The sequence below is a fragment of the Macaca fascicularis genome, chromosome 13 (genome assembly GCF_037993035.2).
Source record: "Macaca fascicularis isolate 582-1 chromosome 13, T2T-MFA8v1.1".
Taxonomy (NCBI): Eukaryota; Metazoa; Chordata; class Mammalia; order Primates; family Cercopithecidae; genus Macaca; species Macaca fascicularis.
Window position 1 is genome coordinate 19,887,581 of NC_088387.1, and position 13,349 is coordinate 19,900,929.

Consider the following 13,349-nt stretch of genomic DNA (forward strand, 5'->3'; position numbering starts at 1 on the left):
TAGGTCAGGAGATCGAGACCATCCTGGCTAACACAGTGAAACCCCGTCTCTACTAAAAAATACAAAAAACTAGCCGGGCGAGGTGGCGGGCGCCTGTAGTCCCAGCTACTCGGGAGGCTGAGGCAGGAGAATGGCACAAACCTGGGAGGCGGAGCTTGCAGTGAGCTGAGATCGGGCCACTGCACTCCAGCCTGGGCGACAGAGCCAGACTCCGTCTCAAACAAACAAACAAACAAACAAACAAACAAACAAAAAAATTAACCAGATGTGGTGGTGTGCACCTATAGTCCCTGCTGCTTGAGAGGCTGAGGTGGGAGGATTGCTTGAGCTTATGAGGTTGAGGCTGCAGTAAGTCATAATTGTGCCACCACACTCCATCCTGGATGACAGAGTGAGACCCTATCTCAAATAAATAAATAAATAAATAAATAAATAAATAAATAAATAAATGCAAACCAGCAAACACTAATCCTTTCTAGGGATTATTGAACTCTGGAGGGCAGATCCGAATGGAGCCAGCAGAGATGGCTGAGGACCCAATGGAGACCAGCCTGGCCCTGGACAGCACCAGGCAACATCAAAGAAGAGGAGGTAATGGAATTGAACAGGGTTTAAGCCATGCGGTCTTAAGAACCCATGAAGACTCAGACTAATTTTTTTTTTTTTTGCATGAGGATTAAGGTGGTTCTAGGAATTTCAATGAGAGCAGGGTTAATGAAGGAGTGCAGAGTGGGAGAGCGGAGGGAAGGCATCTGAGAGAGCCTGGCTTATGAACGGCTGCGTCGGCATGGCTCACCTGCCTTCCCTTGTCATTTCCTACTCAGCAAATGACCCTACTCCAGGCCTCCAGGGCCAAGGTCATTTCTGCATAGTCATGGGCCCCTGAGGGCCTGGAGCAGTGTAAGGAAGACAGAGTCTTAAGAAATTACATTAACAGTCATGGTGCTTGGCAAGTATTGTCATCCTATGCCAAGCCTGATCTGAAGGGGTGCATGCTCATAGGTAGCGGCTGCCCAAGATTATAGCAGCTTCTTCAATTCCCAGATCCATGCTCTCCTATATTTGTTTTTTCCAGGGGTTCCTGTCCTTTGACAGTGATGAGATGCAGAATGACTTATTGAGTTATTCTCCTGATAGTTTCCAACTTTTCTAAATGACAATGGGGCATGGAGCTTGAGAGTGGAAATGAGGCCCTAGGGATAGCGTGCTTAGGAAAACACTCCCAGCGTGATGTAATTCTGGGGGTACAATGGCATTTTCATCATCAAGACTGCTATGTAAAGGATGACTAGCAGTGAGTTGGGGGTGACTCGCACTGGGGCTGGGTTTCTGATTCTGCCTAATCCAGGAAGAGCAGAAGCACTAGTGGGCTGGTAGGGGGCCTCCGGGGCCTCACTTACGTGGAAAAACAGCTCCAGATTATTGGTTGACATTCTGAGGACAAGCTCGGGGACTACAGGATAGAGAAAGTGCCGGGAGATGCCGTGGCACCCATTCCGATGCCTGCCCTGCCATTCCCCCGGGTGACGTCTCTGGGGCATCTTGCCTTCCCTACCCAGACCTGTAGTTCAGCTGAGGGCATGTGGAGGCCAAATGGCTTCCTAGAGTGTTACTTTCCTTGAACAGCTCTGCTGGGAGAACTGGAGGAGCTAGCTAGTCACGGTAACTGCAGCAGTCAAAGGATCGTCCAGGTGGAGGTGGGGTGGAAAGGTAGAGAAAGAGAACATATAGCATTTTCCTTGGAGATGTGTGGGCATGTCTTAGAGGAAATGCCCAAGTCTTGAGCCTTGAGCCCCCCAGGAAATCTTGGAATATTAGGCTAGTCATCCCCAAGGAAATGATCCTATGTGATATTAAGGAACACGGGCCAGTAACCCTCCAAGCAATGGATATGGTGGCCAAGTTTGACCTCATGATGGAGAGGAGGAGGTTGGTTTGAAACCTAAGAATTTAATTTGTTGTTTCAAACTCTTCTCCACTCAGCATTATTAAAGCATACATAATTGACACATAAAAATCGTATATGTCTACGGTATACAATGTGATGTTTCAATCTATGTGTACATTGTGAAATGATTATGTCAAGCTAAATAACATACCCATTCATAGTGTTTCAAAGGAATTAAATTCAGGTACAAAAGAGAGGTGCTGTTGAAGAGTAGGATGGCTCTATCTAAGTAGTATGTCTGGGGGTGTCCTAGATCAGGGACCTTTTGTGCTAGTAATAAATCTGCCCTTCTGAGGTGGCTCCACTTTCCCCACTCTTTCTTTTGGGGCCTCCCGAAGAATTAGGACACAGCCACTTTCTCTGAATAGGCTTCCTACTTCAACAAGGACAGGGGCTTGTGCCGCCCATGCCACTTCAGTGTCCCTACAGCACAGCGCTGAGTGCACACTGGCTGAGTGAGGAAGTCCCCTTGGATTAATCTTGGTTCTAAGCATCATGGCTGTATTTCACATGTATATGAATTACAGCATAGTTGAATAAGGATTTTTGTGCTACAACTGGAATCCCAGAGTATGCAAATTGGATAGTATAATATGGAAATTCCTAGGACATTTTATTAGTTTTAAAAAATTATGCAAGCTTAGAGTAAGAAATTAAACAGTGCAAAAAAGTTCACTGTGAAAAGTAAAATGCTCTGTCTCTGCTGAGAGAGATATTGCAGCCCAGATACTACTACCATCAATAGTTTTCTTCAAGCATACCATTTTGGTGGTTTATGGGACTTACAGCTCAGGAAGCTTGACACCAGGGTTGATCTCAGAAAATCATTGTGGCAAATATTAGGTATGACCGTCTCACAAAGATACAGACACAGACACAGCGACTGGAGGTGTTCACTGGGGCTTGTCCTTTCTGCTCTGTGCCCAAGTTGGGCTCAGAGTAGCCTGTCATCAGCTGTTGGGAGAATGCTGGCATGGGGTTAGCAGGAGCCCACTTAACATGTCCTAAGCCACCTGGAAGGGTCCTTCAAGGAGACCAGACCCCAGAGGCCCTGAGGAAGGAAGGACTTTTGCCAGTTTTTAGGTTTTCTAGTCCCAGAGTTTTGGGAAGGAATGGTTTGGCTTTGGGCCGTGTGCCCCTTTACAGAGTGGGATGGGGTGTACCCACAAGCCATTGAGCTGGCTCTTGGAGAAGAGAGCAAAAGCGGGAATAAGAGGTCAGGAAGCTGTGTGGTTATAGGAAATCCCAGCAGAGGGCGTGGGGGTCAAAAGTGGTCATGGTAGTGACGGTGGAGGCCGAGGTGGTAGAAAATCAGAGGACTACAAACCCTATGGACTGCTGGTGACCTGACCAGGCTCCTACGCTCTCCGGGTTCATTTTAGGCTCTATAGCAGCAGATGATTGGCTGGTGTGAGAGCAGTGCACCTGCCATATCAGGCAATCCAAGGCGAGTCCAAGCTACGCTGGGAGGAAACCTGAAGGCAGCAGCAGGTAGACTAGCTGAAGGCAGACAGGGAGGCAGCTTGTCAATCAGATTTGTGTTTTTGAGGACTCTCAACTGGGGAGCCCTCTATGACAGATCAGATGAGAGAGGAATCTGGGGCTGCCCATGTGTCAGGCTACCAGAGGGTCCTATCAGTGCTTGGATCTTCTTTGCAGCTGGGTCTGAGGTGTGCAGGTAGAGGGTGAGCTGGTCAGAGGGGCCTATTGCAGAGCTAACCAACACCTTCCCAGGAATGCAAGCACAAGCACCCCACCGCAGGCAGGCGGGCAGACACTTCTCCTTTTGCCACCAGGACCTCACAGACGCTGACCTGGCTCTGTGAGGTGAGAAAATGGGTTGTACTTAGTACATAGAGATAAAAGGCTTAGGAGGCCCCTCTATCCTGTGACCCTGTCCCCAGACCACAGGTGCCGGCAGGTGCTGCTGTTTCAAGGCTAGGCCTCAGTGCAAGCTTGCGGTTTCTTGCCCGTCTGTGATGTCCTCCATCTAATGAAGGGGCTCTCCATTCTCTCTCTGCCTCTAACAAGTGGAGGCTCTGGGCCCTGGGCAAGACACACAGGGGGAAAATGCTGTCTGTTATCCAAATATATTTCATTGGGACGGGGAAGGGATCTTTATGTCATTTGACCCCCTTCCCCATTTACTGGCCTTGTACCCATAGCTGGACATGCCGTGGTGATGGGGAGGCTGAGGGGGCAGATTCAGGAGAGAGCCATGCTAAGGGGGCCCAAACAACCAGGCTGACCAGAGCAATGCCCAGCTTTGACTCATAGCCCATGTGTTATATCCTGGGTGTGTTGAATCATCTCTGTTTAATCTTATAAAAAAAAAAAAAAAACCCGAAAAACCCCTTTCCTATGACAGAAGGAGCCCTGGGTTTGTTATTTTCAGTTTATGCAAAGTGGATAAGGGGGTGAGGAGTTCATGTTGACTGTCCAGGAGGAAGAATTGAGGCAGACACCAGAGCTGGGGCTCGTTCCCACAGTTGAGGGTATAGCACCCTAGTCTTTAGGCAGAGAGTGCTTCCCATCATGGCCTGGGCCCCAGCTCCCCTCACATGCTCAGTGCTGCTGGGGAGGCTTGGGAAGGGGCGTGGAGGCGTACCGTCCGATCTCGGGGAGCTTGTGTCCTGCTGAGAGAGAGGACATGCACACATCCGCCTTCACACCAAGAACTTCCAAACATGGCTGCTTAACAGACTCCAGGGATATTTCAAGTGAGAAGCGCAGGAATATGGAAGCAGGGACTCAAGCAGGAGCCACGGATGTCGGGGTGTCCATGAAGGGGTAGCCCTGACTAAAGGAAGATTTAGGGAAAAGCACGCTCTTTGTATCCAAAATAAAGCCAGCGCCGGTTGTTTCTTGTGTTATTACTGGAGAAAAGGTCAGGGCTGGACTCTCGGGCTCCCCACGTGTGAGATTCTGGGGACTGAAGCCTTTGCCTCCAATAGTCTCTTGGGGTCGGAGGTCGTTTTGTTCTTGTTTCCTCATTTAAGCTGCAATGGTAACAGACTGACACACAGGAAATCGTAAGTCAGGAGGGCCACTGCCACGCAGGAAGGACCCACCTGAACTGCTACAAACGGCGAGTTGGAAATCATTTACTTAATCATGACTTAAACGGCCAGACAGGAAGGTTCTTTTATCCAAGGAAAGATGAAGGCTTATGGGTTCTCTCTCTCTCTCTCTGTCTCTCTGTGTGTGTGTGTGTTGCCAAAATAGAAGTTTCAGCAATCAAAACATACACAATAAATATTTTATTGGTTTGATTCATTTAGATGTTTCTGGGGCTGGTTTTGAACATTAGGAAATGGAATCCTTTGATCATTTGAATTTACCAAAAATGTGGATATTTCTAAAGTACCAGAAATAAAGGATTTCAGTATTGGAAGGGGCCTCAGTTGCTCCCTCTATACAGATGAGTAAGGGCATCAAGACGGATGGCGTGACTTCAGCCAGGCACGGAGGGAAGCTGGGTCTGACTCATCATCACCCACAACTGGTCTCTGCATTGCGTAATGCTTTACTACTGACAAAGTCTTTCGCATGCCTTATCTCATTTGATCCGTACTGTGGATAACTAGTCCTTGATTCCGCCTCAAAACATCACAAGCATCCTGTTGTATTCAGATGAGCCTGGCCTTTCCCTTCACCCATGTCCAACATGTGAATGTGCTGCATCATGCACATTACAGGCCTCCCTGGACCGTTACTAGTGAAGTGAGGCAGACAATAGCAGCTACTGTGGATCACACGTCTTCTGTGTGACAAGGACACTGTCAGCCATTTCATATTTATTATTTTATTTTCTCCTTACGGCATCACTAAGTGCTGGTGATTATTATCCTTCCTTCTTTGCAGGGGCATAAACCAGGCTTAGAGAAGTTAAGTAACTTGCCCAGGTACCTGCAAACAGGAAGGACAGCAAGTTCTCACTGAATGTCACCAATAGGTTTTTGGAGACTGACTTCCAAAAGTGAAACAATGTGCAGCAGATCCTGGAATAATGTCATTTTGTTCAATGTTATTCGTTTTCTTATATGTCATTTTTTAAAAAATTGTGGTTTCCAAGAACCTATCGATGACATTAATAGGCTCTTAGACGCCAGTGCTATTTCCAAGTCAGAGGTGCAAGAATGTGAAGCGGAGACTTGATAAGGGACTGTGGGTGTTGGAGCATCATCCATGTATTTAATCCAATATATTCAAAATGTTATCATTTGAACGCACAGTCAATATAAAAGTTGTTAATGAGATATTTTACATTTTTTATTACGTGCCACTTCTTTGAAATTTGGTATGTGTTTTACACTTTACACTTCAATTCTGACAAGCCAGTTTCAAGTGCTCAATAGCCACATGTGGCAAGTGGTCACCATACAGGGCAGTGCCACTCTAGAACAAAAGAAAGGGGAAAACATTTCTGGGAGGATGGTTGTTGGGAGTTGATGCCATGGTTAGCTCTTTAGGAGCTGAAATTAATCCTGGCATGGAATATTGAAAATATCAGCAAGAAATTAAATGACATAGTAGTCATTATGCCTAAATTATTGTTATTTTTTGATTGAAAAAAGTTAAATGTTTTAACTATCAAGGTAGTAGTGAGATATAATAAAGAGAGAGTCAGTTCTAAGTATAGAATTGCTGGATTCAGTTAAAGCTCTGTTCTCCAACATTTGGGCCCCACTGGAGAGGCCATTTAACTGCTCTCAGCCTCAGTTTCCTCCTTTGCCAAATGTGGATTACACTACCTGCCTCACAGAGATGTAAACTTATGAAATGATACTGTGATCGCCAGGGCCCACCTGTTTTCTTTTAAACATTGAAATCACTGTGCCTGAAACAGGGGTTTCCCTGCCCTTTGTGCAAGCTCCAGAAACAGGAGTCAGCCTGAGTCCCACAGCTAAGAACGTGAATTCTGGTCATTTTCTCATAGCGAACACATTTCACAGGTCCTTCAAGGGAGCACATTTTCCTATAACTCACCTTAATCTCGGTTGAAGCCTCGTTTCTTGTTTTGCGTTGTGGCCGAAAACTTAATCTCATTTCTTTCAGGTAAACTTCAGCAATTCAACAATAGTGCAGTCATTTTGTTTCAACTGAACCGAGTCAGGGTTCCACTCCTGCCTCCCCTTTCTTCTTTGAGGACATCCAGGAAGTGGAGGGGTCTATGTAGCCTGGAGCTGTTGGTGAGGGGCGATGGGTCTGTGGTGGTCTTGGGGAACTGCAGAGCTGTGTCTGGCCGGTCTGGTGTCTGGTGATTGGCCTTGCTCCCCGTAGTTCACACTGCAGGACCTTTCGTGTCCTTCTTGTCCTGATGATCAGCTTTTAGGCTCACGGGCCTCTCTCTGCTGAGATACGGAATAGGACAGCCTCTGGATCTTCTTATAAACTCTCCTGGGGTCACAGGGGACTCTGTGCGTGTCTGTGCCCCCATAGGATGATTCTGCCCAGACCTTTGCTGCCACTTCTTGCTGTTCTGCTGTTTTTAGTCTCTGGAGGGCTTGCAGTTTCCTTGGGGTCCCTGTGGAAGCAAAACAAAGTCCTCTTCATCCTCAGATGTCTAAATATTTCTGGGTTTTACCATCCACCCATCCCAGAGCTCAGTCTAGAGAAGGGGGCAGCCTTCGGGCTCTCTCCTTCCTCTCCTCCCAGAGCCTTTTCCTTTTCACCAGGGCAGCCTCTTCCTATCTGTTGGAAAAGGCTGTCTGGTTCTTGAACATAGAGTTGCAGCTTTGAGGGGTGTAGGCTGAGGTAAGGCAAACTGTCACATAGAATAAAAATTACCCCGCGTCAAGGAACAACCAGAGCTGGACAGTTTTTAAACGTGAAAACCAATTTTATTCAGGACTGTGGTGAGAGGTGAAGTGAGACCTCAGCATAGAACTGGGCTCAATTCCGAATGCAGCATGGGTAAATGGGAATGTAGAGCCTAGGACAGGATGGGAACCTGTGGATGAAGAATTACTAAAAGGGCATATCGGGGTGAGGGGGCGTCCTGGGTGAACTCTCTAACGACTCTTGCTGAAGAAAGGCCTGGTGATCAGACATCACTGGGGACTGGTGGGGGATGAAGAATCCAATCAGATGGATATTGAGGGTAAGGGGATCTTGATAAACTGGCTTAGGAGGGTTTTTGCTAAAACTGGTTTTTGTAGGTAAGTCCACAGATAGGGTTCGGAGAAAGTTCAGGGACCTAAGGTTTGGTCAGGCAGAGGCTTTGTCATCTGTCATGCTGGCACTGTCACCGGCTTTCCTTTAGTCCCCAACCTTTTTTTTTCTGGAGTAGTTTTGGGAGACCAGATGAGCAGGGAGTTAGGGAGAGTAGTCAGAAAGGGCCAGAGAAAATAAGAAGGTGTGTGTAGGAAAATCCTTAAATCCTCTAATTAAATTAAATTTATTTATTTATTTGGGACAAGGTCTCACTCTGTTGCCCAGGCTGAAGTGCAGTGGTGTGATCTCGGCTCACTGCAGCCTCGACGTCAGGGCTCAAGCAATCTTGCCTTCGCAGCCTCCTGAGTAGCTGGGACTTACAGGTGTGCACTACCATGCCCGGCTGATTTCTGGGATTTTTTTTTTTTTTTTTTTTTTTGTAGAGATGAGGTTTCACCCTTTTGCCCAGGCTTGGACTCGAACTCCTAAGTGATCCATCCACGTCGGCCTCCCAAAGTGCTGGGATTACAGGCGTGAGCCACCGTGCCCGGCCTAAATTCGCCAATTTTTCAATGCTTCCATTCTCCCTGTTCCAGATTTGGGATATTGACTGCTGTTAAATCAGCTATTTCTCCCTGTGGAGGGGTAGCCTATATAGGAAGCAACAAGAGTGAGGAGTCCTTTATATTGAAATAGAGGGTAAGAGAAGAGACAGATGTTATCTTGGCTGTAGTGTGAGTTAAGAACAGCAAGTCTGTAAGCAAAGCAAAGCAAGGCTCCCGGGGCTGAGAAACAATGGCTTTCTGGGGGAAGTGTCTGTGTTCAGAACCTTAAGTTGGGAACATCTCTGAAGATGTTTGCCATGAAGGTTTTCTTCTGAAGTTCAGCCTTTCATCACTAGGTAGGCCTGTTTTGGAGTCTCTATCAAACAGATCCTGTGTTTATTAGAAAGCCGTGGTTCATAAAGCCCCATGCTAATTGCAGGTAGCGGGGTGGCCCTGGCCTGACCCGGGGACAGAGTGGCGGTCCTCCCTCCAGGCAGGAGACTCTCTCTTGCCACCTAGTGGCTGTATACCCACATTTCAAGGGAGCTTCTGGCTGGTGAGTTTAGAGTTAAGCAAAACAAAACTAAACTGAATAAAGAAATAGAAAGAAAATCAAGTGTTATAAAAGCAATTTGGCATTTGTTTGTGTTTCAGCTCCGTGTCTATTTATGGCTTCCACAAATAGTGCTGATATGCACCAGGCACTGTTGTAAAACTGAAAACATGTTTTTGGATGTGCCCAGTCTGTGAGTATTAAACAACAGCTGATTTGAAATTTGCTATGATTCACATTTCCGGGGGTAAGATGCAGGATTTCTTTGGGGGGCCTAGGATGTGGCATTCTAGAATTCTCAAAGAATCAACCCTGGTGGGACCAGGAAGAGCGGAGCTGAGGCCTCTCTGCTCATGTGTACTTACTGGAGATCATTGAGACAGGTGAGCCTGAGTGCACGTTTCACCAAAGCCGCAGCAGAGAGGGAGGAGGCGGAAGGAGAGCTCTCTCCATTTCTGAGAAGTTAATGGTAAAAATGGCATACATATCTACTTTACAATTGAAATTGGAAACCACAGCATTAAGTGTTTCCAATGAAATTGGGCAATTTTGGAGTTTTCTGAGCTGCATTGGATGTGGTTTTGCATGCTGTCAGGATGAGCAAGAGGTGATGGAGAACATCTTCCTTTTGAGCTTCCTCTTGGATGTGGGTCACCCCCACTCACGGAATTAGAAAGCTTAGACCTAGACTTGAATCTCACCTTCGTAAGGTGCTCCCGGGCAAATCACTTAAGATCCATCTTCTTCTCCTCCTGCTCCTTCTCCTCCTTCTGAGTTTTTTTTTCTTTCCAAAATTCAAACGACACAGTACTTGGAGAAGAAAAGGTCCAAGTCTGCTTTTACAGCTCCCCTCATCCCCAAATGTACTCTGACCCCAAGGTGACCATGTTATCATTTGATTGGCATCCTTCTAGTTTCAACTCATTTCTTTGCATGTATATGTACGTACATATACACTATTTTATTTTGCCAGGGGTCACTGTTAGCTGCATTAATTTCTTTTAATATAATCTTTATTTAGGTATAGTTTACATTTAACAACATACTTATTTAAGTGCACGGCTTGATAAGTCTTCACTGTAAACCAAAAATAAAATTCTAAGCCCCCCTAACCATCTGAATGGACCCCTCCTCTTGGCCAATGGCATTCCAAAGTTAACCTGAAAAGACTAGTTTAGGCCATGATGGAAGGGAAGGTTGGACATGCCCCAGTATATCCTTCTCCCTTTTGGAATTCAGGAAAAGCTGACCGGCATTAACATTAACAGAAACTTATGTCTGATGGGAAACTTTGACAATCTATTCTGTCTGAAGCTTGCTACCTGGAGGCTTCATCTATGAGATAAAACCTTGGTCTCCATAACCACTTATCACAACCCAGACGTTCCTTTCTATTGATAATAATCTACCTGTAACCTGGAAGCTCCCTGCTTCAAGTTCCCCCACCTTTCCAGATTGAACCAATGTAAACCTTACATGTATTGATTGATGTATTATGTCTCCCTAAAATGTATAAAAGCAAGCTGTACGTCGACCACCTTGGGCACAGGTTGTCAGGACCTCCTGAGGCTGGGTCACGGGTGCATCCTTAACCTTGGCAAAATAAACTCTCTAGATTGACTGAGGGCTGTCTCAGACACTGTTGGGTTCACATATATAACTTATGAAACTAATACACAAATCAAGTCATAGAATATTTCCATCACCCCTCATCTACCCCCAAATTTCCTTATGCCTCTTTGCAGTCAACCTCCCACCCCATGCCCAGGCAACCACAGATCTACTTTTTGCCTCTGCACCTTCAGTTGACCCTTTCTGCGGTTTCATATGAATGGAATCATGCACTGTACAGTCTTTTGTGTCCGGCTTCTTTTGCTCAGCATAACGTCTTTGAGCTTTGTCCATGTTTTTGTGTTTGTCAGTGGTTATTTTCTCTCCATCGCAGAGCAGTTTTCTATTGTATATGTGTACCACAATTTGTGTATCCATTCCATTGCTGATGGACGTTTGATTTGTTTCCAGATTTTGGCAACTATGAATACAGCTACCATGAACACCCAGGTACAAGTCTTTGTGTGGACTTATGTTTTCATTTCTCTTGGAATGGAATTGTCATATCAATAAGTGTATGTTTAACTTTGTGAGAAACTGCCAAAAAATTATCTGTGATGGTTACGCCATTTTGTTTTTCTAGCAGCAATACACGAGAATTTCAGTTGCTCCACAGCTTTGCTAAAACTTGTTTTCTTTAATTTGGACATTTAAGTGGTGTACAGAGGCATCTCATTGTGGTTCTAGTTTTCTTTGCCCCGATGACTAACGGTGTTGAACATCTTTTCATATGCTTTTTGACCATTTACATATCTTCTCTTGTGAAGTGTCTGTTCAAATATTCTTGCCCATTTAAAACATTTGGGGGTTTGTCTTATTATTGTGTTGAGAGAGTTCCATATTATTTATTTATTTATTGAGATGGAGTCTCACTCTGTTGCCCAGGCTGGAGTGCAGTAGCGTGATCTTGGCTCACTGCAACCTCCACCTCCTGGGTTCAAGCAATTCTCCTGCAAAGCCTCCTGAGTAGCTGGGATTACAGGCGTGTGCCACCACACCCGGCTAATTTTTTGTATTTTTAGTAGAGATGGGGTTTCATCATGTTGGCTCGACTGGTCACAAATTCCTGACCTCAATCAATCCACCTGCCTCAGCCTCCCAAAGTGCTGGGATTACAGGTGTGAGCCACTGTGCCTGGTCCGTATTTATTTTTTATTCTTTATTTTGTATAAAAGCTCTTGGTCAGATACAATAATACGTGGTCAGATGAGATAATGAGTGGGAAAATGCTTTGCAAATGGGGGAGAATAATTTAAATGTTGTTTATTCATTAAGAGCAGAGGCCCTTCCTGTTGTGGTCCAGAAGCCGTTTCCTTCTCCTACCTTTTATAAACCAGCAGTGTCGAGCCACACAGGCTGTCTGTGTTGGCTGCTATTAGTTAATCAGAGAGTTTTTTTTTTCTTGCCTTGTCATTCTAATTTGTGACACACAATTAGCCACAATATGTATTTTCAGTTGTGACACCGGCCTGGGAAACCAAGGGATGTTGTGAAGTGGATTTCCTTGATTTTGCAATAATTGTGTGTTTTGCTGCATCTTCTGTTAAACACAAATTCATGGAAGAAGAACATGGAAGCAAAAGTACCCTGGAAATCTCCCCTTCTTTATAAAATTGATTTCTCTTCAATGTAATGTTTGCTTGTTCCCTTACTTTAAAAGCAATTTAAGGTTTATCGAGAAAGTGAGCCCTGGAAACATAGATGCATAGAGAGAAAATTCCACCATCCTCAGGTCCCCATTGTCTTCTCTCATAAAGCATAATTTCAGGGCCTTTTAGAAGTTTCTTTTTTGCTCTGATTTGCATGTTTGTGAGTGTTGTTATTTTAAGTATTTGGATTTGGTCTGCAAATCCTATGAAAGATGGCAACAGAGTAGGGATTTCAAAGCCTGCAGGATGTATTAAGTCCAGCAGGGCTGGTCCTTGTATTTACAACAGAGGGTCCTTGAAGACATTCCATACACTATACTAGGGGAGTGGCCAAGCAAACTTTAATGTGTCCCCATGGTGGGATATTTGGGGTTAATACCTGCCCTTCTCTTAATTTCTTTTTCTTTTTCTTTTCTTTTTTTTTTTTTTTTTGAGATGGAGTCTTGCTTTGTCACTTAGGCTGGATTGGAGTGCAGTGGTACTATCTCAGCTCACTATAACCTCCGCCTCCCGGGTTCAAGCAATTCTCCTGCCTCAGCCTCCCAAGTAGCTGGGACTATAGGCACACGCCACCATGCCTGGCTAATTTTTTGTATTTTAGTAGAAACAGGGTTTCACCGTGTTGCCCAGGCTGGTCTCAAACTCCTGAGCTCAGGCAATCCACCCGCCTTAGCCTCCCAAAGTGCTAGGATTATAGGCGTGAGCCACTGCACCCAGCCCTCTTAATTTATTTATTTGATTTTTATTTTTCACTTCCACAGTCTGATAAAAAACGAGAATCTAATTATCTTAGTCCATTTTGTGCTTCTATAATAGAATACCTAAGACTGGGTAATTTATAATCAACAGAAATTTGTTTGGCTTAGAGTTCTGGAGGCTGGAAAGTC